This window comes from Quercus robur, chromosome 11, assembly GCF_932294415.1.
Source record: "Quercus robur chromosome 11, dhQueRobu3.1, whole genome shotgun sequence".
Lineage (NCBI taxonomy): Eukaryota > Viridiplantae > Streptophyta > Magnoliopsida > Fagales > Fagaceae > Quercus > Quercus robur.
Genome location: NC_065544.1, coordinates 14,157,022 through 14,183,162, shown reverse-complemented (window position 1 = coordinate 14,183,162; position 26,141 = coordinate 14,157,022). Strand labels below are relative to the sequence as shown.

Sequence of the window (26,141 nt, the reverse complement as noted above, 5' to 3'; positions counted from 1 at the left end):
TTTTTGTTGATCTCATACGCAAAGCCAATTGAGGCACTGGAAAAACCTGGTGTTCTATTATTTTAATGTCTCATTTCTAGTAGTTGTAGTGCATCTTCCATTGTTATCACTAATCACAAGCCAAAATAAATTCTAAATTAATGTTATTGAAAGAGAGGTTGTATTTGATATGGAAGAAGAGTACATATATTAAACTTGTATGTTAGGTTTGGGGTCCTTCATTGTTATGACCCTAGTGTCCCGTATGGATTAAGCGTAAGCTTAATCATGGTATATAAGCTCTTGGGCATCCTTCCTTTGCAAGCCGGTTTTCATGGGTGAGTTCTACCTATGGATTTGTATCAATCACTTTTGAAAAATGCTAAGTTATAAAAAAAAAAAAAAAAATATCACTTTTGGACATGTACTTATGCATTGGCATGTTGTGGCTCTGTAGACTCCTATCTGATGGTGAGCATTGTGTGGTATGTTTTGTTCATCTGATTTGTATTCTTTTAGGTTTATTTATGACCTATTGATCACTCTCTCTCTCTCTGTCTTTGTGCATGAAAGTGGCCAGTGATGATCAAGTTTTATTAAGTAAATATTATTGTTTGTTCTTAATTTTGAGACCAGTTTTTCTTCTCATACTCTTATGTCCTCCAATCTGTGATCAAATTGAAATTTAGTCTTTGGTTAATAATCTTAACTCTAATGTAGTCATCTCCTATTACTGTAGGAAACTTTAGCTTTACAAGATAACTTGCACTGAAATATGCTGGAGCTGTTGTTATGGATTTTGTGTTCAAAAAATATCCAAAGAAATATAACATCACCTGTGAACATTATGAAGCTGCATAAACATAGTGGATGCTATAAATGGCTGGGACTTCCTTGCTATGAGTTCAAGTGCAAGATGAGCACATTATGTTACGAACATGTAAGCATGAACTTCATTTTTGATTTAATTGATGATCATGCAATGCATTCATTTCTTTCTTCTTGGTTGTCTTGATAATTAAGATGAGTGATATATATTAGAGAACTCTCCATCTTGTTCCCGAGTGGGGAGAAAGTACCACTCCAATTGAGCTACAAAATGCAGTCATTGTATGATATAGATAAAGACACATGCATAAGTAGGAAAGTTTTCATGTTTCTATTTGAATTCATAGTTAGGTATGAGTACTTTTTCTATTTGTTGTAATTTATCATTTTCTTTGTTTATAAATTCCTGAATAGCATTTATTAATATTATATATATTACAAATTTTGTAGAGAGAGATTGCGTGGAGGTTTGAGATGAGAGTGAATTCCATGTGCTGTGGTTCCAAGAGCCTTCTCAAATGGGTTTTGCAATATCATTCAGTTTTGCTTGAAGATAGTTTGATGATTTTATTGGTGTAAAAAATGCTATGGAAGAAGAGGGTCATGATGCTGATGAGGCAAGCTTGCGGTACGGATATCTTGAATTATATAGTTGAAAGTTGAAACCAGTCGCGTTGATGTTAACAAGGCTTGTGGTTTGGATGGACCATGACACTTCATTGTGTTGCAGCTGGGGGATTTGCTATTTCAGCTGAGGTTATTAAGCTCTTGTTTGGTGCTTCTGCATTTTATTTTGTTTTGTTGCATACTGTTGACTATGTATTCCATGGTCATGTTATTCTTGTTGTTTCTCGCATTAGAGTAATCATATGAAAGGAATATGAAAGGAATAGAACATGTATATATCTGGAGTGGATGTTGTTTTCATTAATAAGCATTTTGGGTATGAATCGAAACATAAGTGAAAATTGGGAACCTCTATTTCATTTCAGTTATAATGTCGTGCTGAAAAAAGGGTACCTTTTCAATATTATACCAAATGCAACTTCAATAAGTAAGAAACTTTTTAGCTTGAGAGATTTTTTTCTAAGCATCATACCAAATGATAGGATTTAAAAAGTAATTTATATAGAAGTTAAAAACAAAACAAATAGAAAATCCCAATGAGGGCTAAATGGGTTAAAATAGGATATTCTCCCAAATCCTTGTTATCTAGTATCTTCCAAATTGTGGTGTATAAAAATGGCATTAATGCTAGCATGTCATTTTCCTTTCTTTTGTTTATAGGATAAATTAATATTTTAGTTCTAATGTTTACACTCTGTCAAATTGGTCTCCAACATTTCAAATGTGTTAGTTTAATTCTTAATCTTTTGGTATCGTGTCAAATTAATCCTTATCGTTAAATAATTGAGGAAAATTGCTAAAATGGCTAATGGCCAAAAAAAAAAAAAAATAGAGGTCTGTGTTTTTGTTTCTTCTCAATCATCATATCTGGGTTTCCCTATTTCACCCTTGTATCTTCTATACGAATATTGATTCTGTTTAAGTTAGGGTTGTAATTACTAATTATATATATATACTTTTTACTTCAACTGGGCATCAATGTTGTTTGCTGGGTTTGGACTATTTTGGGTTGTACTTCCTCTACAATATGGTAATTGTGTTTCAGTTACTAAACTATGAAACCACACTGACCATCCAGATTTTTGTTAATCTTTGTTAGAGACAAAAAAAAAAAAAAAAAAGAGAAAGAAAAAAAAAAGAAAAGAAGTGACAATGTGGATATCTTTCATTGAGCTGAAATATCGGGTTTTTACGATTTTGTGCTTTTAGCCAAGTGTGTGACTAACCATTTTTTTTTTTATCTATCATTTAGCAAAAATGACTATTTTGACATAATAATACCAAAAAGTCATTTCCCATTAAAAAGAGAGAAGAAAATAAGTAAGACACTAAATTGACTTACTTGAAACGATTAAGAACCAAGTTGACAAATAATGTAGATGTTAAGAAATAAAATCGTAATTCGCTCTTTTTTATAGAATGAAATCCTTTTGTTTTATTAAGTAAGTACTTTTTACATATTCCTCAAACTCAGAATAGGTCATGATGAACAAGTAAAAATTCCAATCTTTCCAATGAGATTTGGCATGAATCTAAAGGCAGCATCTTGTCACAAGGCTAGGCAGCAGCTGTTATGGGTACGAAAGGCTGAAAACTCCTTGTTTGCCTCAAATATGTCAAGTATGCTCGACTTATTGATTTTGGAAGTTTTGTTTTTTATTTCCCATATATATGCAGAGGCATCAACACCCTCTTATTTCCATAAAATATGGTTTTAGTCCATTTGAATTTCTTCTCTGTCCCAATTTTGTTACTTATTTCCTCCACTGTCTAGACCCAAAAAATGTGTGAGCATATCAAACTGTCATTTGGTCCATTTAGTCTACTTCGGTCCATTTGGTCTATTTTTGTTCAATTCGGTCTGTTTCAATCCACTTTGATCCGTTCGGTCCACTTTGGTTAAATTCAATCCATTGGTCAATTTTGGTCAATTTGGTCCACTTCGATCCATTCGATCTATTTCGGTCCATTTTAGTTTATTTTAGTTCAATAAATTCAGTCCATTCAGTCTATTTTAGTTCACTTCGGTCCATTCAATTTATTTTGGTCTACTTGGTACACTTTTGGTCCATTTCGGTCCACCGTCATTGGGTAATGCTGAGTTTCAAGTCTTTCAGATACTAAGTACGGCTGGCATGATCTGATGAGCTAGGGCATTACCAACTTGAGAGGGAGAAATCTGAGATCATCTATTTGTAAGATTCCATGGGCCACTGTATTATGTTTGGTCTCATAGAAATGCCATTGTACATATATAATGGGTCACTGGTTTAATTTGAAGATCAGATTTTGAGAATAATTATGAAGGATGTTGGAGGAAGATTAGAGTCCTGAACCAAATATTTGAACAATGTTCTCTGCTATTATTTGGGGATAAATTATTCTGCTGTGCCAAATATTTGTGTATTCTTGATGTTTAGGAGGTGTTCTGTTTTGGTGTAAAATTTTCTATAATATGTTCTAATTTTTCTGCTGGGTTAATTTTTAAGTACACATTTTTTTATGGGATTTTATGGACACATTTGGTATACTATAATAGCTCTTATAATGAAATGATGATTAATCATTTGTAATAAATATTCCGATATTTGGTTTCATCTTTATTATAGAGAATAATTATTTAGTAGTAGCTACTAATCCTTAACTTGAGGAGTACTTATGCCTTAAATTGAGGAATATATATTCCTCTCTAAAATGACTATAAACTATTCCTCAATACACGTAAGAACTCTTAAAATTAATATATTTTAAGAAAAATACAAACTTTCGATATTAATCATATTTTATAAATTTTTCATAGGTAGTAGCCAAAGTTATGGATAGGAATATATAGTTATTATATTACAAGTTACAACATCTTTCTTATATAAAAAAAAAAGTTACATCTTTTTTTTTTTTTTTTCCTCAAAATTATTATTCCTAACGTAATTTCTATTCAATGTACTAAATGTTAGGGATGACAATTTGTGTTCATGTGTCGTGTCAACTCATGATTATTTGACTATATGGGTCAACACTAACCTGACACGTTTATTAAACGGGTCAAAATTCTTCAACCCTAGCACAACCTGTTTATTAAACGAGTCAGTCATGTTGACCAATTTTTTAGATTTTATCAATACGAAAAAAAAAAAAAATACAAATTTTAGTATTAATCAAATTGATTAGAACTATGAAGAACTAAACAGATAATTTTTTTAAATATAAAATGTAGAACTAACGAGTAACTGCATCACAAATAATTATTCAAAACTAAAGCATATCTCAATATCACAAATAATCAATCACAATATGTTAAAGAAAATAAACCACAACAAATAATAAGTTTTTATGTCTAAGGTCTGAATGGTATATTGGTAAAATGTCATTTAATCAAACGGGTCAGACAGGTCAAACAGGTTCCATAGGTTGGACACAAACTTGACATGTTTATTAAATAGATCAGTCGTGTCAACCCAAATATGACACAAATCCATTAAACCTCAACCCCAGAATTTGCTAATTTCATGTTGTGTCATGTTGAGTTCGTAGGTGGTGTCGAATTTTGCCACCCCTACTGAACATTTTATAAGAATGTAATCTTTTGAGACAAGTTTTGGACTTAAAGCCTTTGTGGCATTCTTTAGGCAAGTGTTCAATGTCCCCTATTTTCATAGTTGCATAAGACTCAAAGTGGATTGAATTTCAATTTTTTATTCATTAAAAAAATAGAAAGACAAAAAAAACTCGGTCTATTAGTCTGCATCTATCATAGGGGTGCCAATGTTTAACATGACCCACGAATACAACCCAAACACGACACATATTTTTGTAGATTAGGGTTGGGTCTTAGCGGGTTTGGGTTATAAATGGGTCGACCCGAGAGTGACACGATAAGAAATATGTCATAAGCAAGTCAATTCGTGTGACTCACAATTGACATGTTTGATATGCCAATTTATTCGTGTCAACCCGTAATGACCCGTTTAACACAACCTGTTTAACTCATATGACAAATAAATATTTAGTTTATTTTAGATTTGTCAATACCCTTTATATCCAACCTATATTTTAAACTTAAAAATAAAATGACAAATTACAAACACTTATAAGTAATATAATTGTAAGTTGAAACTTTACAAATCCAAAAGAATTTATGGATGATACTCATAGTCATAGTCATGATCAGTCTACTGGTTGTTCTAACTCTTTCAATATTGATACTTAGCATTTGACGAGTTTTATTGAACAATGCAATTTTGAATTTGGGTTGAAGTGTATGTACTTCTTTTGGGATGTAAAAAACTTATCTATAGATGAATGTTATATTTTTGTTGATCTTTGTTATTTTGATTTGGGTTGAAGTGTATGCACTTCTTTTGGGATGTAAAGAACCTATTTCTAGATAGATGGTACAACATTATGAAGTTAATATTTATTAAGTAATTTGATGTTATTTTGAACTTTTGGATGATGTGTTTTAAGTATTTGATTTTATTATTAACTTTCAAATTGTATACTTAATAGGTATTTTGATGTTATGAGTTTGTATTAAATTTGCAACAATATTAATTAGGTTTTTTTTTTTTTGAAGCAGGTTAAATGGTTTGAATTTGTGTCAACCAAGCTGGCTTGTTTAATATTAGGTGGGATGAAGTGGGTCATGTTACATTTGTGTCAACTCAACACGATCCGTTTATTAAGCATGTTAAGTGAGTTGTGCTATGTCAACCCATTTTATTAATATGTTGTGTTAGGGTTGAAGGGTCATAACCCAATTATTAAATGGGTTGAGTTCAAGTTGAGTTATTTAACCGAATACCCTTATCTCGATACTACACACTAACCCGAATTGACACTCCTAATCTATCATGCAAAAGTTGTAAAATTTGAATTTGGTGTTTACCTATGTTTTCGAACTATTAATCCAACCCTCTTGTCCAAAACTTGATGAGGAAATTTTCATTTATCCACAACAATCATAGTAAGAAACACATAAATTTTATTCAAAAATAGGTTGAAAAATGCAACAAAGATACATGGCAACTGGTAATGCTACATACTTGCAGAAAGGATGTGTTCATACAAACACCCCTTATTATTTTATGCATATATTACCTAAAAACTGAAGAAAGGGTACATCTCATATCTTATGTTGCAACTCCCAGCGCCAACTCTTCCTCCAACTTTACCACTACAACAAGAAGGAAGTTTAGCAATTATGCTCTCAAGACACTTAAAGCAGTTATTGCAGGAAAGATCCCTAGTGCATTGGACCATACCATAGAGCTTCTTTGAATCTCCACCTGCTAAGTCTAGCAATTCACCTGCATAGAGTTCAGGGGTGAGAGTTGCTTCTTTTGATAGTTTGCCCAACATCACGACGACAAAGAGCAAGTCCATAAGTTTGGTATGGGTTCAAACCAACTGAACCGAGGCCAAAACCTTGGGGAGGGGTTTGGTTGTAAAGATTACCCAAAAGCACATTTAGGTTTGATCCATACGGGTCATCGGAGGTGAAGTTTCCAGCTGAGCTTAAACAATAATGGAAGACAGGGATGGCTCCAAAAATGGTTTGGAGAAAGAGAGCAAGGGTTAGAAGGTAGATGGTGAAGGTGAACTGTGAAGAAGACATTTTGAGAAGGAAATGAGGAGTTATTTTTATAGAAAATCTCAGCTTCAACCTTATTGGAACGTTAAAGAAGCTGACTCTTTCTTGTAAATAATTGTTCAAGTTGGCATTGTACTGTGGTAGTCGTCAAAACTGGGTTGTCCATATATGCCAAAGTTCAAAAAAAAAAAAAAAAAAAAAAAAAAAAAGAAGAAGAAGAAGAAGAAGAAGAAAAAATGCGAATATAAAACTTCACTTTGATCAAGTTAATATCCATTTTAAAAAAATAACATTATGCATAAAAAATAATTTTATAGATCATGTACGGCACCGAGGTTACCGAACCCAATTGGGCCTTGGATTCAGGCCCAGCAGCACGGCCCACACTTTCAATCTCTTTCTACTCTACCCTCACAAACTACAAGTCCAAATCTCATCACTTAACCATTGCTTGGCGTAAAGTTCCCGAATAATAAAGAAAGACTGAAATCCGAATACACCATAGCATGCTCAGTAGTTTCCAGGAAAAAACTACCGAGCATTATTACTTGAGTTGGAACCAAGTTCCAAGGCCACATTCACTATATTCCACCCCCACCTAACCACCCACTTACAACTAATGATATTGGACCCCCAATTGCACTAACTAAGGTTGTAATTATAGTCTCCCCACTAATCCAGAGCTATAAATATACGAAGATGAAAAGGAAAAAGGGTTGTGGAGAGGTTCACAAAAAATAAAGAGTAGAGAGAAACAGTGATTCAACAAGAGGATGAATAAACTACGTTGAGTCTCTGTGCCGAGAACGACCCAAAGTAGGAAATCCTAAGCTCACCTTATAAGTAAGTTGTGATCCCAAGTGAGGTCAAGCCCAATAGCCTTATTTTTGGCGCGCACTAAAATTATGGACAAACATCATATACAAATAATAATAAGGACAAAGGTTTGCTACAAACTAGGTCGTAGCCTAAGATTACAACTCTATTCAATATATTTTTATTGGGTGTAAATTTTGACAAATCGACTATTAAATTACATTTTTTTTCTTATATCCTCAATGTTTGTAAAATTTCCAGAAAATTAAAAATCAATAGCTATGCATCAATCTGTTGTTTAAATAGCAAGTTTTTTGTAGTATAACATTATGTATAAAAAATAAATTTATAGATCATATAGTAAATAACATCTTATTAACATAAAATTTGATTTAAAAGTGTAAAGGACATGCAATCCAGCAATTATATTTTCAAAATGACAAAGTTTAATTACAAAATTAATTGTAGCCTGAGATTACAACCTTACTTAATAAAATAAACATTACTACATAACCTTTAATACGTAAAAAAAATTGCCAAAATAGTAAAAGTGAAAGTTTCAAAACATTTTGAATAAAAATTTTCTGTCCTAATAAAAAAAAGAAACAAATTGCCGACTTGAAGAGCATAAAATAGAACATTAGAAATAAGACAATACATTTTTTTATTTAGATATTATGATATATTATTATATTTGAACTAGAAAATTCATGTGTGATTAGATTTGGAAAGAATTTTAGTCAATAGTCACCACATTAGGTATTAAATTTACTTTTTGTCTTTGAAATATTATCCAAAGTTTGATAATTGTAAAAGGTTTCAGTTTTATCATAAAAAAATTTAAGAAAGCATCAATTTTATTGTGCTTAAAAGAACTGTATTCAGGCCAACAAAGTATCAACTTGATTACACAATTTTTGTGCCACAATTCTGAGGTAGAAAATTGTGGGTGAAGGAGAAAAAATAATAAATCTATGTGGAAGTGATTCTCCACCTCTAATAGTCAACCTTTTCAAGGTATTGTAGTAAATGGTGTGAGTGTATAAGAACTCTAACTTAATAGGTTATAAAGTTGACTTGGTTTAAAATAAATTTAAGGGCTCCCTAAAAAAAATTATGGGCAAACATCATATCTGTTGTGAAATTTTAAAGTACTCACAAGTTCACGAACCATACCGAAGTATAGTTTGACAAGAATGAGGTTGAACCCACAAGGACTTGTATGAACATAGGAAAATTAATGAAATTTTAACCAAATTAATCCTAATTTAGTTTAATAAAAATTGGTTGTTTGAAATTAAATAAAGCTAAGCAAATAATTAAACAAAGCAAATAATTAAACAAAGCAAAGATGTGATATAAAGCAGTAGAAAGATGTAAACAATCAAGAGAAAGGAATTAAGGTTTTAGAATCCGCTTTATTAATTCATATTAGCATATATCTATGATCATTAATTTTTTCCAACCAATGCATGATAATCTAGAAATCAATCTTGTTATCATAGAAAATATTATCATTAAAACTTATGTTTAAAAATATAAAGCAATACTCTTTTTCTCTTCTTAGGTATAAAATTAAATCATTAATTGTATCCGTTGACGAACAAATCATGAGAGATATCTAGTTTTAAAATCAAACAATCATAATCTAAGCATTCAATTAATTAAGATAAATCCTAAATCATGAGGAAAAACATAATTGAACTCATATCTAGAATCTCATCTTAGTCAATTGATATGAAGCAAGAACAATTCAAATCATTAAAATATTGTGAGAAAAATTAAATCACATAAATACTATTAATAATCTTTAACAAGATGTCATCCTCAACCCTAATTAGAATTTAGCTACTAATAATAATTAAAATAAAACACAAAAATAAAATACTAAATATTAAACTAAACAAATAAAATAAAACTAACTATTATAGAGGAAAACCAAAGAGAACCAAAGTGGTAGCAGCGGCTCTATACGTTCAGCCTCCTGTATTTTCTGTTTTGCTCTCTATTTATGTTCTCACCAAGTCACACCGACCTAAAACTTTTCTTTTTACAAAACCAAGACTGAAGTGGACCAATGGAAACTCCTTATTTAGTTTCGGTGGAGTAAGAGGAAAGCTCATACGTGCAATTATGACCACAAGCTCATCTGTACATCCCTTGTCCACTTCACGCCTAATGTATTATTATTTTTTTATTCATTTTTTCCTTTGCTTTCTAAACTTCACGCCTGGACTTCTTTTTCTTTCTTTATTATTTCTTCTCTGAATTCTTTTCTCTCACATATGTCTGGTCGGGATCTCTCAAAATGGCAGGACTCAATTGGCCTAGACTCACCTTGGAGCATTCAACTTCCTTGTGGATGTCATGTGTTCATGAAGGATGATGATGATCACATTTTTTTCTTCTTTTTTTCACCAATTCTCGTTAGCATGTAAATCCTTAATAACCTATAAAACAAAAGATAGATTATAATTAGTCACAACTTAACATAATAATGAGGTTAAAGATGCATATATGAGGATACTTCATTAATTGTATATATTTCATGCACATCAATATACAAATAATAATAAGGACAAAGTTTGGCTACAAACTTGATTGTAGCCTAAGATTACAACTTCATTCAATATCTTTTTTATTGGATGTAAATTTTGACAAATCAACTATTAGATTACATTTTTTTTTAATATTCTCAATTATTGTAAAATTTCCAAAATATTAAAGATCAATAGCTATACATCAATTTATTGTTTAAATTGCAAATTTTTGTAGAATAACATTATGCATTAAAAATAATAGATCATATAGTAGATAACATCTGATTGATACAAAATTTGACATCTGTATTAAGAGCATAAAAAATATGCAATTCAATGATTAGATTTTTAAAATATGTAGTAATGTTTATTTTATTAAGTAAGGTTGAAACCTTAAGTTACAACTAATTTTGTAACTAAATTTTGTCATTTTGAAAATATACCTGTTGGATTGTATGTTCTTTACACTTTTAACACAGATGATCTATAAGCTTATATTTTATACTTATTTTTAAACTACAAAGATTTAAAATTTAAACAATTTATTGATAACACAGCTATTAATCTTTAATTTTCTAGAAATTATTTTTGGTAACCTTGTTGTTATAATTGCACTAATTGACTATCTTTTCTCAATAACAACTAGCTATTTTTTTATTAAAATGGACAAAGTTTAATTACAAAATTGGTTGTAGTTTTAGATTACAATCTTATTCAATATTTTTTTTTAGTAGAGGTGAATTTTGACAAATCTATCATTGGATTACATCTTCTTCTTATATTTTTTATGTTTGCAAAATTTCAAGAAAATTAAAGATCACTAGCTATGTTATCAATAAATTTTTTAAATTGTAAGTTTTTATAATTTAAAATTATATATAAAATATAAACTTATAGATCATACAATAAATATTAGTTGATTGACACTGTAAGAACCAAGTACAAGAGTTCTGGGCCTTAAATCCCTTGGGCTCACAATTTATTTGTAGTGGGTTTAAGGATTTCCTACAATGGGTCGTTCTCGGCAGAGAGACTCAAAACAACACTCAGTTGAAATGCTCTCTCCTTGACTATTTTCTCTCAATTTTTCTGAACCCCTTCTTCTCCCAACTTTCCTCTATTTATAGCCAAGGTTAGTGGGGAGATCATGATTACATTCACCGTTAGTGCTATTGAAGGTCCAGTATTATCTGGTTAAAGTGGTTGTTTAGGTGAAAGGGCGGTGCAGCATTTATGATCTTGGAACTTGGCTCCATTTTCACCGATTGTGTTCGGCAACTCACGTTCCCGTGCATATCATGACCTTCCCGGGTATTGACTCATGCGCTCTACCAGGAAATATTAACCGGTCAACCCCGGGAACTTAATACCCAAAACTTGTTTTTGGCTCTAAGGCAGTTTCAAGAAGGGCATAAGGTAACTGGAACTTTCTGCTGGGCCTGCGCCCAAGGCCGGTATGGGCTTGGGCCCGGGGCCTAGATGGGTCTGGGCCCAAGGCCAGTATGGGCTTTGGGAGCTCGGGGCCTAGATGGGTCTGGGCCCAAGGCCAGTATGGGCTTTGGGAGCTCGGTGCCGTACAATAGCCCCCCCTTGATTCATACTCGGTCGCCGAGGAGAATCAAGGAGCTGCCCGGGCCTTTTGACCTCGGGAATCTTTTAGTCTGGGACTTCTGGCTGTCACTTCTCATTAATAGTCATCTCAAAAGACGCGCCGTTTCGCGGCGCCAGGCGCAGTCGTCATTATTGCCTGACGGTTCGTGAACCGAAGCGGCGCGCAAATCGGTTACGCTTGGCATTTGCTGGGTCGCTCGTTCGCTGTGCCCATTTATTGCTTGATCAAGCGTTTCTTCTTTCCCCATTTCTTCTGGCTCTATAAATAGTTCTTCTCCAAACGTCACTCCATTTTTCCTTCGCCTCTGATCTTTAGTGCCTACTCTCTGCCGACCACATTTCTGTGTGCTTGCTTGCTCAGCGTTCTTTTCCTCCTTAGAACCCAAAGTAAGTCTTTCTTCCCCTTCCTGTTCCTTCAGCTTTGTTTCTTTGAGTTTATTCTTGTAGTTTTAGGCTTTATAGATGGGTTATTCTTACCTTCTAGATACCCCGGCTGCTTTAGCCACCTTTAGGAGTAAATTTAGTATCCCCAGTGACGTGGACGTGGCTTACTGCCATGAGAGTGATATGGAACTCCACCGAGGGCAGGGTACAGCCTTCTTTCCTTTGATGTCCATCTTAGAAGGTGGGGTTAGGTTCCCGGTAGATCCCCTCCTGATAAGCACACTCACCTACTATGGGCTGTGCCCCGACCAGCTTCCCCCCAATTTTTACCGGGTAGTTAGTTGTGTCGGCCAGTTGAACCATACCTTTAACTTACAACTAGACCACCATGATATTAACCAAATGTACAGCCTCTGTGGGAGCAAATCCACAAATTACTACTTAAAGACAAGGGATGCTCGGGTACGGCTGATATCGTGCCTACCCGATTCGAACAGGAACTCCGCCGGGGAGTTTGTCAGGGTGCGCGGCAATTGGTTTGCCGGGGAGATCCCTTGCCCCCTCACACGGCGTGAAGTGGGTTCGTACCCTCCCCTTCTTATAGTTGTTTGAGTAAAAGAAAATCTTTTATTGTTAAAAGCTAACGCGTTATCTGTTCTTTTGCAGACGGCAACGTGTTTGCTCAGGACCTCAGAGCCGTCCACGTCAGGGACCTAAACTTCGTCCTTCGTTCCGAGATCTACGTGCATTGGGACGGGCAACTCCGGGCCTCACACCTGATCCTCGGCGTGGAACCGGTTTACTCTACTTGGCAACCTTTCAAGCAGGCGTTGATAGTTGACAGCCCCCTGCTCTCGTACATAGACGTCAGGTACGTGAATTTCTTGCCGCCGAAGCTTACAACCGGGGAAGCGAGGGAATTTGGTCGGCGGTTCACTGCCGCGGACGAACTAGTTCCCCTTCGAGACGATTCCGCGGAACAGGTATCCCGGCGCCTTAGAGAGAGAGCTCACGAAGCTATACAACAAGGGGACCAAGCCCAAGAGCAGCCCCATCCCGAGGATCCACCCGCTGAGCATCAACAGCAAGTGACAGACGCGGCTAACCTGCTAGCTGAAGCGATCCAGCCTGGTGCAAGAATGGTGGCAAGGAGAGTAATGACCCTTGACAGGTTCGTGCCTGGTGCCCGGCCGACCAACCAGCCCCCGCCTACTCAGGGTCGGGGTCCACTTTCTCAACCTCCTCCCCCCTCGCAGTCCGGACGTGCCCAGAAGAAACAGAAAGTAACCGAGCAACATTCCACGGCCTCGGGGGACGCCGCTGCCAAGACTCCTCCCCGACCAACAGGGGGGATTGTCATCCGCGAGCCGCCGACCGAAGCCGGCACGGGGGGCGCGTCCTCCTCCCAAGTGGCTCCAGCGTGGGAGCCAAAGTTCCTTCTGGACGGCAAGCCATTGCCATCGACGGCCTCTGTTCAGATGTGGGATAAGGGCGAGGGCGGCCGTATTGCCCAAACCTTGGCCGGAGCTCTCCAACTTCCCGAGGACGTGCACGCCTTTGATGATGGGTCCGAGGAGTCCGTGGGGCGCCAGTTAGAGTGGCACGCCATTGCGGTAATTCTTTTGTCTATTTGCTCCATGTAGATTTCCTTTTGTCACCTGTAGATTTCCTTTTGTCACTTTGCTAACCTTCGCGCTTGCTAGGCCGCTCAACTGGCTCACATTGTGGTTGCCCGGGCACGGGAGCTTGATGAGGAAAATGAGCGCGAGAAGAGGGCGCGGGAGGCAGCAGTAAAAACGGCTAAGGAAAAGGCCAAGATTGCTGAGGCTGCCGAGAAGAAGGTTGCTGTCGCGGAGAAGTTCCGAGCATCGGCCGAACAGAGGTGTACTGACCTCCTGGCCAGGCAAAATGAGACGGAATTCAAATTGGCCGAAGCCCTCAGCCTCAACACTTCTCATACCAACGAGATAGCTGATCTCAGGGCAGGCTTGGCGGCCGCGGAGCAAAAGTGGTACGACATAGGCTTCGCCGATGCCGAGAACTCCGCAGAGCCGGTGGTGGCTCGGGCTCGGCATATGGGTTTCGAAGCCGGGTGGTTTGCTGCTCTTCAGGCAATGGGAGTTCCTGAAGACTCGCAGCTGAGAGACCCTGACCAGATTCCATTTCCGAACCCTGTACCTGCCGTCCAGAATGCCCCGGCTTCTCTAGACGAGGAGGAGACGGCCAGTATGAGGGAGTTGGTTGAGCAAATCGACTCTCATGCCGAGCCCGAGGAACTGGAGGCCACGAGCATACCTACTGTGCAGGAACTTCTTGACGAGGCCCAGCCTTTCTTCGTGATCTTCCAATAGGAAGTGCCACCGCCGACTCAACCTCCTAGTTGATTTTATTTTAGCTTATTTTTATTTCATCTTTATTTGCCTATGTCACCGGGATGTGGTGATTGAACCGTTGTTTTAATTTTATTGGTTTTATTTGCCCATGTCACCGGGATGTGGTGATTGAACAATTGCTTTTACTTGTTTAATTGGTAGTCCGTTTTCTTTTCCTGTTTCAATTTGTTGAATGAAATTATATCCGTTTGTGCTTTGCTTGAATTATACCTGTGCTATGGCCGCTTAATAGAATGGTACCCCCGAGAACCTGTTGTGCGGAGCTGTGGGTAGTTTTGAGAGCGCTATTTGGACTTAGTTTTTGTAAAAAGGGTTAGGTTTTTATCAGGTTTTGGTTTGACCGAGAATTGAGTTTCCGTCCTTCGAGCATTTGTTTGCAAAGTTTCCGTTTGTCCGGATATTCGATTTTAACCGAGAATCAAGTTTTTATCTTCATAGATTTAATTGCAAGGTTCACACATGCTCGGTGATTTTGACCGAACCGAGGGTCAGGTTCCTGCCCTTAAGATTTATTCGTCAGGTTTTCACCTGCTCGGCGATATTGATCGAGCCGAGAGTCAGGTTTCTGGCCTTAGAATTTTGTTTGTAAGGTTTTCACCTGCTCGGCGATATTGATCGAGCCGAGAGTCAGGTTTCTGTCCTTAGGATTTTGTTTGTAAGGTTTTCACCTGCTCGGCGATATTGATCGAGCCGAGAGTCAGGTTTCTGTCCTTAGGATTTTGTTTGTAAGGTTTTCACCTGCTCGGCGATATTGATCGAGCCGAGAGTCAGGTTTCTGTCCTTAGGTTTTTGTTTGTAAGGTTTTCACCTGCTCGGCGATATTGATCGAGCCGAGAGTCAGGTTTCTGTCCTTAGGATTTTGTTTGTAAGGTTTTCACCTGCTCGGCGATATTGATCGAGCCGAGAGTCAGGTTTCTGTCCTTAGGTTTTTGTTTGTAAGGTTTTCACCTGCTCGGCGATATTGATCGAGCCGAGAGTCAGGTTTCTGTCCTTAGGTTCTGTTGGCGATTCTCTTGGTGCGCGGCTACAGGGTCAAAAACAGCAAAGACAAAAAAGTTCATCATACTCTTAATCTTCATAGAATACAAGTTTCGGCTTACATCGATGGTTACGCGTAGAATTTCTTCAGGTTGTTGGCGTTCCATGGTCGGGGGAGCGGCCTCTCGTCCAGGTCCTCCAAGTAGTAAGCCCCTGCCCCTGCGATGGCTGTGACTCTGTATGGTCCCTCCCAACTCTGAGCAAGCTTCCCTGCAGCCACGTCCCGCATGTTCCCTACTACCCTTCTTAACACCAATTCCCCGGCACTGAATTCCCTGGTCCTTACATTTCGGTTGTACCTTTGCTCCAGCTTCTGCTGATACTCGGCAAGACGTACGGTCGCGGCCTCCCTGCATTCTTCTAGCCAATCCAACTGCTCCATCATAAGGTCGGCGTTCTGTACGGGGTCAAACCCGACGACCCGCGCACTGCACAAGCTCACCTCGGTTGGTATCACTGCTTCTGCTCCGTATGCCAGAGAAAATGGGGTTTCCCCCGTGGATCTCCTGGGGGTCGTGCGGTAGGCCCACAAAACACTGGGTAGTTCTTCTGCCCACCTTCCTTTCGCTCCATCCAACCTTCTCTTGAGCCCGTTCAAAATAGTCTTGTTTACTGCTTCAGCTTGGCCGTTACTCTGGGGGTATGCCGGGGTTGAATACTTGTTCTTGATGCCGAGCTCGCTGCAAAAGGTCCGAAAAGCGTTGCTGTCGAACTGTAGCCCGTTGTCTGTCACTAGTGAATTCGGCACCCCAAACCTTGTAACTATGTTTTTCCACACAAACTTTTTCACGTCGGTATCCCGGATATTGGCCAAGGCTTCGGCTTCAGCCCACTTTGTGAAGTAATCCACGGCCACTAGTACAAAATGGCGGTTCCCCGTTGCTCGGGGGAATGGCCCGAGGATGTCGAGCCCCCATTGTGCAAATGGCCACGGGCTGCTGACAGGGTTTAGATGTCCGGCCGGCTGATGGATCATTGGGGCGTGCCTTTGACATTGTTCGCAACTCCGAACGTATTAGGCGGCGTCCTTCTGCATCTGTGGCCACCAAAACCCCTGCGTCATTGCTCTGTGTGCTAAAGATCGTCCCCCGGCATGCCCGCCGCATACTCCTTCATGCAGCTCGGTTAGAAGCTCCTTGACTTTTTCAGGATGCAGGCACAAGAGGTAAGGGCCAGCGAAGGACCTTCTGTACAACTTTCGGTTCGAAGACAACCAGTACCTGGGAGCCATTCGTCGAATCTTATTGGCCTCGGCCTCATCCTCTGGAACTTTATCTTCGGAAAGAAAGTCTATGATCGGGTTCATCCAGCATGGTCCGGCCACCGCCACCTGCGCAACCTCTACTCCGGCCCGGTCGAGGGCAGTCTTCACACAGATGCTTGGTTCCCTTACAAGTTCAATCGTGATAAGCCTCGGGGTGTCCTCGGTAGCCGATGAGGCTAACGTGGCAAGAGAGTCAGCATGCTTGTTTTGCGACCGGGCCACCTGGGATATCTTTATCGTTCCAAACTGACCGATAATCTGCTTTGCCGTACTCAGATAAGCTTTCATTCGGGGATCCCGAGCCTCGAAGTCCCCAGTGATCTGATAAACAACCAGCCGAGAGTCTGAGTAGATTTCCACGTCCCTGGCGCCCAGATGCAATACTGCCCTTAGTCCGGCCAACAGGGCCTCATATTCGGCTTCGTTGTTCGAGGCTTTGAACCCCAATCTGAAGGAATGTTCCAGTCGCATACCTTCAGGGGTGATTATGACAATACCAGCCCCGGCCCCCATAGCGTTTGATGCGCCGTCCACAAATAACCTCCACGGGCGAATCTCCGCACTACAGATTACCTGGCCTTCATTCTTAGGTGTAAACTCCGCGATGAAATTAGCGAGAATCTGCCCTTTCACCGAGCTTCTAGGTCGGTATCTTATGTCAAACGATCCCAACCGAGTCCCCCATTTAGCAATCCGTCCTGTGAAATCGGATCTCTTCAACAGTGATTGCAATGGATACTCGGTGAGGACGAACACTGTGTGTGCCTGGAAGTAGTGTGGTAACTTCCTCGTGGTGTGTACCAAGGCCAAAACCAACTTTTCAAGAGGCAGGTACCTCGTCTCGGCGTCGACCAAGGTCTTGCTTACGTAATACACCGGTATTTGCACTCCCCGGTCCCTTAGTAATACAGCACTTACGGCATGATTGGTGACTGCAAGGTACATAAACAGATCCTCCCCGGGTTCCGGGGCCGTCAACCTCGGCGCCTTTGCCAAATACTCCTTTAGTTCTCGAAAAGCTTCATCGCAGCTCTCGTCCCACTGAAACCCCTTCCACTTCTTCAGAAGTTGATAGAATGGCCGGCAGCGATCGGCAAACTTGGAGATGAATCGGTTCAGGGCGGCCAACATCCCGGTGAGCACCTGCACCTCCTTAGGGTTGCTCGGTGGTTTTAGGCGATTGATTGCCTCTATTTGGTCGGGGTTAGCCTCTATTCCCCGAGTGGAGATCAGATAACCCAGGAACTTGCCAGCCCCCACTCCGAAAGTGCACTTTTCGGCATTGAGGCGCAGCCTGTGTCGTCGTAGTATCTCGAATACTCCCCGAAGGTCTTCAGTATGCAGCGACTCTTTTCTGCTCTTTACTACCATGTCGTCGATATAAACTTCAACCGTGCAACCAATTTTTTCCCGGAACATCCTTGTCATCATACGCTGGTAGGTGGCCCCGGCATTCTTCAATCCAAACGGCATGACCTCGTAGTGATAGTTTGCGTTCGGGGATATAAATGCTGTCTTCTCTCGGTCCTCGGGTGCTAAGGCAATCTGGTGGTAGCCTTGGAAGGTGTCCAGGAAACTCATTCTCGGGTGCCCGTACGTGGCATCCACCAACTGATCAATCTTGGGCATCGGGAACGGATCCTTGGGACACGCTCTGTTTAAATCGGTGAAGTCCACGCAAACTCTCCATTTACCGCTCTTCTTCTTTACTACGACAGTGTTTGCTAGCCATCTCGGGAAGAATATTTCTTTTATGACCCCGGCTTCCTTCAGTCGCTGGACCTCCAGGTTTACTGCATCGACGTGCTCCTTTGATGCTCTTCTCGGCTTCTGCTTTTTCGGAGGAAATGATGGGTCCACATTGAGTTTGTGAATAATGAACTCGGGGTCTACGCCGGGCACTTCATACGGGTTCCATGCGAAGACATCTATGTTCTGCAACAGGAACAACAACATCTCTTCAGTACCTCCTCGGCAACGTCCGCCCCCTTTTCCTGGGGTATCTGTAATTGCTATGCAGTCTCTTTCTCGGCGTGCTCAGCTTGGCCGAGCTGCTCCTTTTCCCACTGGACCGCGGCTACGAGGCATTGCTTCGCCACCTGCTGATTTCCCCTTACCTCTACAACTCCGTGCTCAGTAGGAAATTTTACTTTCACGTGAAGGGTGGACGGAACAGCCCCCATGGCGTGAATCCACGGCCTCCCCAGGATTGCGGTGTAAGGTGCGAACGATCGGACTACTATGAACGTAACTACAACTTCCTTGCCCTCCATGTCCACTGGGAGTGAGATTTGCCCCTCGGGAATCACAATTCTCCCGTCAAACGAGACCAATGGCGTGTTATACTTTGCCAAATCCTGGGTTTTTAACCCGAGCCCTTCGAAGAGGTCCGGGTACATGACGTCAGCCCCGCTACCCTGATCAATCATCACCCTCTTCACCAGGAATCCGCCTATCCGGGCGGTCACCACCAAAGCGTCGTCGTGAGGTTGGATGGTTCCTTCGAAATCATCTTCTCCGAACGAGATGTCTAGCCGTCCAACTTTCTTTTGCTTCTTGGATGATTCTCCCTCCGCGCAAGCCACTGTCATCACCATCCTTGCCGCTGTTGCCCCTCTCGGTGCGGCATGAATGACGTTGATTACCCCCCGGGGTGGTGGAAGTGGATTCCTTCTCTGTGGGGCGCCCTGCTCGGTCTCCCGGTCAGTGGAATCTGCTACAAACTCTTTCAGGTGCCCTGCCTTCACTAACTGCCCGAGATGATCTTTCAATACCCTACACTGCTCGGTGGTGTGCCCCTTGTCTCTGTGATAAGTGCAGTATAGACTTTGGTTCCTCCGAGATGGGTCGCCCCCCATTTTGTTCGGCCATCTGAAGAATGGCTCGTTCCTTATCCGTTCCAGTATCTTGTGCACGAGCTCTTTAAACAACACATTAACCCCTTCGATCTGCACCTCTGGTTCCTGCATTCTGAAGTCCCTTTTCGACTTTGGCGGTAAGATGCTTTGCCGAGATCTCCCCGTAAAAGGGGCTTTCCCCCTGCTTTGCAGCCGGTCATCCTCCAGGCGTTTGTACTCCTCTATGCGTCTCATCAGTTGCCTCATGTCCTCCGGGGGTCTTCTTGTCAGCGACTCCCGTAGTTCAGAATCCTCGGGAAGCCCCATCCTGAAGGTGCTAGCCGCAATTTTCTCGTTTCCCCCACCAATCTCATTGTAGAGTTCCCAGTATCGGCTGGCATAACTCCGAAGGGTTTCCCCGACCCTCATTTTCATGGAAAGCAACGCGTCGACCGGTTGTTGCACTCGGCTGCATGTTACGAACCTGCTGCCGAACTCCTGAATCAGCTCGGCGAAGCTGTGTATAGAACCTTTCCGCAACCCATTGAACCATCTCAGTGCGGTAGAGCCGAGACTAGAGAGGAATACTTTACACATCAATGCATCGTTGTGCGCATGCAACGACATCATGTGGATGTAATGACTAACATGCTCCACGGGGTCTGTCCTCCCCTCATAGGAATTGAATGGTGGACGCGTGAATCTACTCGGCATGGGTGCCCGTTCAATCTCATCAGAGAATGGAGACCGGGCCGCCATCCGCAAGGCCCTGCTCATGGCGTCCATCGCGGCGTTGTGGTGCTGCCGCTCCTCTGGCGACTCTGACCCTCGGTTATCATATCCATGCGACCGGGAACGGTCCCGTCTACGACGAATATCCCGGGAGTGACGACGTGACTCTTGAGAATAGGATCGGTCTCGGTGTTGTTGTGTAACAGATCGGCTGGAACCTTCCTCGCCACGGTTCCTCCTGGGTTGGGGGTTGTGGTTCCTTTCGTGGCGCCGACCCCTTGCCTCCAGCTCCAAGTCCATTACCAATCTGCGCAACCGCTCCAGCTCCCGGTCTCTATCATCATGTTGCCGATGTGCTGAGGCGTTTGAAATCGTCCGGTGCGTTTGGGCCGATCCTTCTCCCAATCCGGACCTTTCCTCTCCTCTTGAATGCTCCCTATCCTCCAGCCGCTTCTGCCTTCTCTCCCTCCACGTCGATCCCCGAGAAGATCCTGCGGAATTGCTCGGAACGTGCCCTCTTGAACGCTCCTCAGACATCTTCTTTGCTTGAGTCTCACTCGAACCACAGCTTCGTAGGATGGCCCCACGGTGGGCGCCAATTGTAAGAACCAAGTACAAGAGTTCTGGGCCTTAAATCCCTTGGGCTCACAATTTATTTGTAGTGGGTTTAAGGATTTCCTACAATGGGTCGTTCTCGGCAGAGAGACTCAAAGCAACACTCAGTTGAAATGCTCTCTCCTTGACTATTTTCTCTCAATTTTTCTGAACCCCTTCTTCTCCCAACTTTCCTCTATTTATAGCCAAGGTTAGTGGGGAGATCATGATTACATTCACCGTTAGTGCTATTGAAGGTCCAGTATTATCTGGTTAAAGTGGTTGTTTAGGTGAAAGGGCGGTGCAACATTTATGATCTTGGAACTTGGCTCCATTTTCACTGATTGTGTTCGGCAACTCACGTTCCCGTGCATATCATGACCTTCCCGGGTATTGACTCATGCGCTCTACCGGGAAATATTAACCGGTCAACCCCGAGAACTTAATACCCAAAACTTGTTTTTGGCTCTAAGGCAGTTTCAAGAAGGGCATAAGGTAACTGGAACTTTCTGCTGGGCCTGCGCCCAAGGCCGGTATGGGCTTGGGCCCGGGGCCTAGATGGGTCTGGGCCCAAGGCCAGTATGGGCTTTGGGAGCTCGGGGCCTAGATGGGTCTGGGCCCAAGGCCAGTATGGGCTTTGGGAGCTCGGTGCCGTACAATACTAATGTCACACTCGTATTATACAAATATTGTATTAGCCGTGTCATGTTATAATTTTTCAAAAATTACTCATATTGCCATTTTGTGTACTTGTATCCATGTATGTGTTTCTTAGGTTACGGACTTAACATTTTTGGGTAGGACTATAAAGGTAGCAAGCATGAGTTTGTTCACAAGTTATTTAACTAGCCTATTTTTTTTCCTATATATATTATGAAATCTTGACTTAAATAAGTTACAAATAATAATTTAATACCATATGAACATATTGAGAAATTTATATAATCTAATTTAAAGTTTATATAAATATATTTTTGGCTAAATATACATATAAAAATATAATATTATATATAGTTAAATTGATTTTTCATATTCACGAGTTTGTTCACAAACAAATAATCATGTTTGAGCTTGAATCGTTTAATAATCGAGTCTAAACTTTAGGCTTGAACTTAACTTGTTTTCTAAATAAACGAACATAAACACATTTTTTTTTTCAAGCCAAATTCAAACTGTTTATAAACAGTTTGGTTCAATATTTATAAAACTAATGTAACTTTAGGACCAAACTTATGCCATTTGATTATTAACAGAAATTGATCATATATAGCTAACTTCTCTTAATGGACGGCATTTATTTAATATTTACTTGGCACTTCAGGGATAGATTGCTAAAGGGGATAGAATTAAAATAAAAACAACCATTAATTAATTAAAGGTGTGAAGTGTAAACGTATTATTGCCGTAGCTTGTTCAGCTTCAGCTTCAGTTGTTAATTATACTTCTGTTTTATATGCTTCTTTGATATGCAAAGAATCTGCACGTGGCCATTCTGATCCGTTCAATAAAGATGGGCCCCAATCGTCCCAACAGATCTAAAACCACGTAAATAATGATTTTTTTCAAACCCTTGAGGTAGAGTTTGCTTGAAGTTGAATTTTTCTTCCCAATATATTTTAAAAGCCCCCCTTTTTTGGGGGAGAAGAAAGACAAAAGAATATCATTAATCTGAAAAGTTTGCCTGGATTGACTATAAGATAACATTAGGATGGTGAAAGGAACATCTTCTACCCAAAGTTAGAGCAAATGAGGGATATTTAAAATTTGAAGGGGAAAATATAGTTTTTAAAAAAAAAAAATATTCTAGGAATTAAAATAGAACATTAGGAATTTAGGAGGTGTTTAAGTTATGTTTATAATTAATTATAACTAAACTGTTATCTCATATTTTGTACTGAGTATAATAAATGACACCAAAATTAAGAAAAATAAATTGGATACATGGGTAAGATTAGATAACAATTATATAAATTAATGTGCATGCAATTTGGAGATGTGCTCTTAGTCTACCATTTGAATTATGGGCTATGATCATCTAGACTTGTTAGGTTAACTCCGCTGTAGAATTCTTAAAATTTTATCATTCATTTTGAATTGAGTAGATTATCTTTTACCATGTTATCAATAGTTTAAATAAATAACAAAAATTGTGATAGTCAATATTTTTTTTAAAATTATTTAATGTCAATGATGCAATAAAATATATTCTACTCACCTCAAACAGAATGGATAAGATTTTAAGAATTTTTGGTGGAGTAAATCTTATGTCGTATAAGATGGGTCCCATGATCATTATAATTAGATTTAGTCACATAAGCAAATCCATATCTATAATTTAAACCTTTTTAGCTTTTACCATAAATAGGTTCACATTAAAATTTCCAAAAATTGTTCTTTTTTTTGGGGGGGGGGGTGGGGAAGGGGGTATGACTTTCCCTATCATAATTTGTGAGTCTCGTTTGATCATGGATTTCACGCAAGAGATTAAATTCTATAAGAAAGTAGCGTAAAACTCAAGTTTTATCCCTTCAATCTCAATATGCCATATCATCATACTCAATTGATTTTAATACTTATTTGAAAATCTAACTTAACTGTGAGTTTATTGAGATGTTATTACGGGTGGTAGGATCTATTGAATTTTAAGTAAAAAACTAATGTGACAATCTCTTATTAGATGGTGTAAGTTTTTACATCTCATCCTTGTCAAATTCAAACTGTTCACATAACATAATCGTGGGATTCACAGGCAATGCATGAAAGAGTTGTTACTAATTATGAGCAATTAAGTGTATCTAAATTTTAGTTTAACGTGACACCCAATTTTTTTTTTTTAAGAGGAAAAATAAAAGGAGTTAAATTGTATGTTTAGGCCTAATATGATCACGCCGACATTTTTGTTATAATTGATTGTGTTGGTGGTGAGGTTACACATATCCTAACAATTATTTGGTTGTTTAAAAAAAATCATGAATACCTAGTATAAAAAGAAAGAGAAATGTTTCTCAAAAAAAGAAAAAAGAAAAAAAAGAAAGAGAAATATTGATATGTGAAAAACAAAATTAAAACTCTGATAATTTTATCAAAATTAAAACTCGTAATTAATCACTGTCAGAAGCATGTGCTCAGTTGACTGTTTGTCAATCTAATAGTTTACAATTGATACGGTTGATACTTGATAATGCGGTATTTAAATTGGTTTACTTGTCCAATTCTTAATTCACGGGAGACTATGGTTCCATTCGGTGGACAGATTTTGTGGGTAGCTTCAACTATTATAAAATGTATAACTAGTACTACCTACATTTTTTCAATAAGTTAAAGGTGGCTTCTGCTCCTTAGAATTAGAATAGTTTTGAAAAACAGCTTAAAGCCAATGCTTACTTCTCCTGTTATTATTATTATTTGATTTATTATTATTATCATTATCATTATTTTTATCAAGTCTTTTCTTCTCCTTTCCTTCCATGCATTACGGAAATAGAGTTTGGAGGTCATTACATGGGATACATATTGAAAAAAAATTAATAATTGAACTTGGCTTGAGTCTAATAATGTTATAGTGCACCGGACTTGTTACAACGATAACACATGTTCACTTTTGATAACGCGTTATAATTGAAATAATATATTGAAATTACTTGCCCTTAATAATTTAAATTGCCCAACTTATACCCTTTTTTTTTGGTTGGGAACTTCAAGAATTTCTTTGAGGATTAAATACAACATGATATTACTCTCTTTTTTTTTTTTTTTAATGAGAAAAAACTTAATACTACTTAAAGAGTGAAGTATTAGACTTGTAGGGTATTCAATACAAAAGAAAAGACTTGTAGCCTTGTAGGATATGGACCAAGAAATAGAAGAAAAAAAGGGGTTCCTAGTAGGATCAGCTTTTCACTGCGTGCCTCCCACGTACCAAAACAATTGTGAATTAAGATATGAAGATCAAAATATATACCAAAGAATGGGCCACCAGTTCTGGCCACATGTACCATCATCATCTACTAATCAGAGAGGTTGTACATGATTAAGATTCATCACCTAATCATACTTATCGGTTGTCACTTCATCATTATTTATTATTATGATTTTTTGCCTTCTGTTTAGTGTTTACATGTTCAATAATGATGGGGCCACCTTCAACAGCATTGGATCTACAAGGAATTTCTTGACACTGTTGTTTTGGGTTTTCTTTTTTATCTTTTGGGTGTGCTGTCTCTTTATTTATTTATTTTTTTTTTTAAATTTTTTTTTTTTGAGAATATATATATATATATTTTAAGTAAGCAAATGCATTAAATTGCAACTAATAAACATAACTACTATATTCTCATTATGATGAGCAAAGTCGCCTAGGGTCCCATGATTTTTCAGTTGTTACAAACATTGTTTGGAATTTTGTAAATACTAACGAACTTGGCAAGTTATTTGAGGGTTGGCTTCTCTTAATCATTCATAAGTTATTTGTAGTATATTTATTAATAACCATATTTTAATGAAGTCAAGCTTCCCACTCCAAATTTGGTCTTGAATACTATTTTTTTTTAATAAAAGTCTTCCATACTATTTCATCTAGACTAAAGTTTATAATTTTTTTTTAATAAGATTAAATTTTGCAAAATTTAAAGTGTATGTGATGATGGCCTGATCTATAATTTTAAATGACTTAGCGGTGTATATATATACCGCTAAATGTAAATAATAAAATGAATACCGTAAAATGGATTATCTTAATTTCATTTTTCTTAATTTTAAAATTACAAATCCAAACTAGAGATGAAAAAAAAAAACAGAGAGTTCAATCATGTTTTATGAACTGAAAAGTAGATATAAAGGAAAAAAAAAAAAAAAGAATGAGGAGAAATCTAAGTCATCATTTGTTAAAATCTAGAAGTATGTTAAATG

The 26,141-nt window shown here is 38.9% G+C and overlaps 2 protein-coding genes across 19 annotated transcripts in view; both read left to right on the top strand.

Annotated features, from left to right (window-relative positions):
* Positions 1-1,798, top strand: part of LOC126707661 (disease resistance protein RGA2-like) — a 79,299-nt gene extending 77,501 nt beyond the window's left edge. For 14 of the 18 annotated variants that reach the window (XR_007649041.1, XM_050407472.1, XM_050407465.1 and 11 more), the window contains 2 exons: positions 719-919; positions 1,258-1,798. The gene's annotated coding sequence lies outside the window, so the exon portion shown is untranslated. The remainder of the gene's footprint in view (positions 1-718; positions 920-1,257) is intronic. The other 4 variants (XM_050407483.1, XM_050407484.1, XM_050407482.1 and 1 more) reach the window with 1 other exon arrangement.
* LOC126707665 (putative disease resistance protein RGA4) overlaps positions 1-26,141 on the top strand; it is a 68,138-nt gene that overhangs the window by 10,666 nt on the left and 31,331 nt on the right. The gene's annotated exons all lie outside the window — the stretch shown is intronic.